Source organism: Nicotiana tabacum, chromosome 13 (assembly GCF_000715075.1).
Source record: "Nicotiana tabacum cultivar K326 chromosome 13, ASM71507v2, whole genome shotgun sequence".
NCBI classification, from domain to species: Eukaryota; Viridiplantae; Streptophyta; class Magnoliopsida; order Solanales; family Solanaceae; genus Nicotiana; species Nicotiana tabacum.
In genome coordinates this window covers 127082623-127087806 of record NC_134092.1, presented here as the reverse complement: position 1 = coordinate 127087806, position 5184 = coordinate 127082623, and the positions used below count along the sequence as shown (strand labels likewise).

Below are 5184 nucleotides of genomic sequence, written 5' to 3'. Positions count from 1 at the left end.
CCGTTGGCACCAATATGCATACATTGTGATAGTTAAGCGGCAATTGGAAGGGCTGGGAGCGTCATGTATAACGGTAAATCTCGTCATATACGACGAAGACATAAAACCGTTAGGCAATTACTCTCTAGAGGAATTATCACAATTGACTATGTAAAGTCAAGTGATAATGTGTCGGATCCACTTACAAAAGGCCTAACTAGAGAGGTAGTTGAGAAATCATCAAGGGGAATGGGGCTATGGCCGAGAACAAGTCATTGTGGCGGTAACTCTACCTAGAAGACTGGAGATCCCAAGATCTAGGTTCAAAGAGATCAAACAAAGTCATTAATGACGGTTCAACATTGTCAAATAAAATTTTAGTCCATTCTCGTGATGAGACAATGTTCAGTACCAAGGATAAAGCATTAAGGCTTTTTAATGATTTCTAAATTTGATACGGGGTATATCAAATAGTGTATCTACAGGATGACACGTTTAGGAATCACCTATTTAAGTGTGAAGTGTGAGCCGCTTCAAGGAGAACTTTGTAAGGCCAGTTCTCTACGCACTTATGAAACCAGGCGGTGTTCATGGCTGAAACGAACACAACAATGAGAACCAAAGACGGTTAAGGGTTGATTGTGTGACTTATGGTTGTCTAGGTATACACCAAAGATCGACGGTTCAAAGATATCAAATCTACCGATTGATCGAGTATATCCGACATAAGTTTACTACGGAAAGTTCAAAGGGAAACCTACTTATCCAGATGCAATTAATCCTTGCTTGTAAATCACACAGTTTTTCATGCATACTTCCGTGATATAGCCATTCCCCATTCATGTGGGGGATTGTTGAGGTTTTATTTTTAAGATGTAATATTCTTAAAATGAGGGCGAATGGGAAATGGAGGGAAAATGAAATTTTGAGTAAAATTTTAAGTTTCCCCTCTTAACAATGAGACATTGTCCCATATTGGAAGTGGAAGACATTTTTGGTGGGTATATATATAATTGCTCTTCTTGTAGCTCTTAAAGAGTTAAGAAGAAAGCAAGCCTCGCGCCGTCGTCGTCGTCGCTCGCTCGGCTCGGCTTCGGCTACGGCTACGGCTTCGGCTTCGGCTTCGGCTTCGGCTTCGGCTTCGGATTTGGATTTGGATTTGGATTTGGATTTGGATTTGGTCAAATGATCGATTGATTGATTAATTTTTTGGACCAAATTTATTTGTTAATAGTAAATATTAACGTAAGATTATCCGTATTTGTAAACGGATATTTTCCAATCCGTGTATTGATAATTTGGCAGCCGGATAATGGTCTTCCCACCATGAAGTGCTTGCTCCACAAACATGAAGTGCTTGCTCCACAAACATGTAATGCTTGCTCCACCATGAAGGGTGGACGTTTGGTCTTGCACTCCTTCTTGGTTGCTATATATATGAGCAGCAAATGTTGAAGAGATACCAAAAAACTCAACATACAATTCGCTCAACAAATTGGCTATACATTGCATTCCTTCCTCTCAGAACTTCCATACGTTTTTCTGAGTATATACTCCTTCGTTCTGCATTGTTTTTAACTTCAAACAAAGCAACTGTAAGTGTGATTTGCTACCGAACTTTGTGTTCGCCGAAACACTGGGGTTTGAAGTACCGCTACACCAGTGTGTTATTCGTTCTATCCTGGGAGGAAATAATCCATTACCTTGGGTACTAGGAGGGGATTAAATTCCTTAAAGAAACACTGTGAATTCAGTGGGCTCGAATTTATTATTATTGTTTTATTACGTTAACTTATATTTTGCAGAATTAATATTTACAAATACAGGAATATTGACGGGAATAACAGTACATCTTCATCCTGCCAAGGGGAATAAACACCCTGAAACAAAAGTAGATTAAATTGAACAGGCTTTTGAGAAAACATACTAAACTTGAATCAAGCCTTACAAAATTTCTGAACATTACTGACTGGTTAAGCATAGAAAAGTGTACAATGATTTTTCATTTATAATCAATTTTCAGATTATATGAAAGTCATGGACCCTAAAAATGGTATCGCATTAGGGCGAGACAACATACTTTGATCATTTTCAAGTCTTCTAAGGAAAAATAACTCTTCCAAGAGTAAAATTTCTATTCCACGTGAACAAGAATCATATATAATATTTTGTGAACATAAACTGATTAATACAACATCTATGTTTTTGGGTTACTAAATCAACCTATGAATTTGATAGCTATGGTGCGAAGGGACAAAAATAAATCAAGTACTCATGTCACAATGATTAAAGTACAGAAAAAGCTAACTTTTAACTCCACTAAAGATTTATACGGAGTACAATGTTGGATGAAGCTATGATACACATATATTCCGCTGTAAAAGGTTGGCGACATAAATGATTTAGGACGTCAAATCACTCGATAAAAGTACTCCTCTCACAAGAGAGCTTGGTCCGCCCATAAAACACGTGAATTATAACACACATAAATACAGTTTTAAATTATTGTTTTGAAAAGAAAACCTATAACGAATATACTCGTAAATCGAGGCATCGACACAAAAGATTGTAGTCATTTAGATATAGATATTCTTACTCTGTGTGCAGGCCCCTCCCAATAACGTATCCATAACCAAATGAATAGAAGAGCCCTCCATGATGGATTAGGAAACAATCAACCATTTCTGACTTTGATTGATCATGTGCAATCGCACCAGGATCCTTCACTGCGACTAGAGCACCAACTGCGGTGCTAAGAGTGAAGGCAATGCAAGAGTCTGTTACAATTAAAAAAAAATACAAGATAAGAATTTGGGACTTACTTTCAATGATGTGAATGAGATATATTATATTATTTTTTATGAAAATTAATAAAAGAAGACATGAGAAGAAGGTAGTGTAGTAGTTTCAGTACTACCAAGGGATTTACGGAGGTATAACGTCTGAAATGCAACATTTAAGTGCAAGAATGGGAAACCAAGGAGTATGAAGAAAGTTATTAAAATCAGGAGACTAGATACTTATCTAGGTCTAACCGATGGCTGGCATGGGTCATGATCGTGCTACCAGCGAAGTGTAATCTAGCCTACAAGATCAAGTGAACAAAAAATATTAAATTAAACATTTAAACTTAAATTTGCAATTTTAAAAAGTCTTACCCCATTAGAGATAAGCACTCCATAGTCCTCTACTCCCGATTTATCATTTGTGTCCGTATGTATATCATCTATATCCATATAATCCATTTTGTCTTGATTCTGCTGCCAAAAAAAATAAAAATAATAATAATAAATATTAAAGGTGGAATAAGATGCCCATTTCATCAGCAACCATCATTCAATTAGAAAAACACATAACAAATCAAGACTTTCATGCACAAATGATATGATATACATCCATTATTAGATCAAACACGCAAATCTAGTTTAGTTAAAATGTTGAATCTTACATTAAACTAGCAGGGATACTCCTGCAATGCACGGACCAACATGAGTAAGAACGAAATTAGGTAATTCACTACACACTAGCCATGCACAATTTCATAATGTGGGAGCTTTATTTTCATCTCTTTTAGATGATTTGATGAGCTACCAACTTTTTTCATCTGGAATGGCCGAGTTTTTGCTCTCTTAAAGGAAAACTTTGGAAGTTTTTGTTTGGAGCTCGAAGGAGCCTATGTTTTCAATTCACTGATCTTTGTGATTACATTTTATTACAACAATTATGTTATCGATATATAATTTTTACTTATAGTTCAAAAGTTCAATAATTGTATCAGACATAAAATATTCATTTATATCTTTAAATACTTCAATTACCTTAAATAATGATTTTGTTCTTCAAGTTAATATTTTCTCTAATATTTTATTGATTTATATTTAATCACTTTTTATTTGAATTGCATGTTTATTATGTTTAAATATAGATAAATTATACACATTCGGATGTTGAAAAACGAAAACTCTTAATCATTCAGTATTCAAATCTAGATACCTCATCCTAATATTCAGATGTGCATTAAAATTTAGACATATTAATCTAAAATAAACAAATAAGGCCTAAGTGTCACTGTTTCCCCTTTAAGCATTTTGTAATCACGACTTAACTGAAATCGTGCCCCATAAACATCATTGACTCCTCCCAAAAGAGTTTTGGGCGACGTCTTTGAAACTCTGGGATACGGGATAAATAGTATAATAGCTTGAACACTTCATAAAGTGCATTAAAGAAAGCAATAAGTATTTAAATGCAAACATAAAAAAAACTCGGTCATGAGACATCAAAGATAGTAAGCATAACACTTTTTGATACTTACTGTGTTTAATCCGTAATGATATTTGAGCTCCGCCGGTAGGCATACTGTTATTGGGTCGAACATGTAAGAGATCCCTCCAACATGGATCGGAAAGCAGTTGGTCATCTCCCGCTTGGAGAGATCAAGTGCAATCCTCTGAGGATCCTTCACTGCCCTCAAAGCACTAAGTGATGCGCTAAGGGCGAACGCAACACACAATTTTCTTACATTTTAAAAAAGGTCACAAGAAATTTGGGATTCACATTCAATGATGTGAATGGAATGCTCTTTTATAAAAATTGATTTAAAAAACATGGGAATAGGGTAGAGTGCAATAGTTTCAGCAATACAACTACTAAACCCACGAGATTTAATTGTTTTTTAAAGCTTAACTTCATATGGTGATATTATTGTTTATACTGGTAAGGGTTAATTAAAGTAATAAGATATTAGCCATGTGTTTGTAATATATTACCTTAGATCTTATTGTAAAATACTTTATTTACTAATATAAAAATTTGAGTAGTTTTATTCAAAGTTCTAACATATTTCTAATGTTAAAAAATAGGCAATGTTTCTTTCTTTACCTTTTAATCTTTTTTTTTTGGTACTTTTTTTCCATAGAAAATTCAATATTATCTAAGAAAAAATAAAATCATAAAATCCACTACTAAGACTAAAGCAAAAAATTTACTGGCATTCCTCTCGAGCTTCTCCTATTCAGTTATGCAATTTAATAAAATATTATATATTCTGTTATGAACTTCTCAAAGAACACAATTGCAAATAGAAATTGTGAATTAATCTTTCATTAATGGAAACTCAGTACCTGGAATTAGAAAATAAGAAGATAGACGAGGACAGTATTCATCCTACTACATCAGTGCTACTAGTTGGCTATTTAATTATTC

At 34.3% G+C, this 5184-nt stretch overlaps 1 long non-coding RNA gene across 1 annotated transcript; it reads right to left on the bottom strand.

The window, feature by feature from the left end:
• Window positions 1-2194: 2194 nt before the first annotated feature.
• LOC142168421 (uncharacterized) lies at window positions 2195-4635 on the bottom strand. The gene is made up of 3 exons (XR_012698296.1): window positions 4295-4635; window positions 3138-3239; window positions 2195-3064 (listed from the first exon to the last, which is right to left on the bottom strand). It is a non-coding gene; the product is annotated as an uncharacterized LOC142168421 (long non-coding RNA).
• Between the last annotated feature and the right edge of the window lie 549 nt (window positions 4636-5184).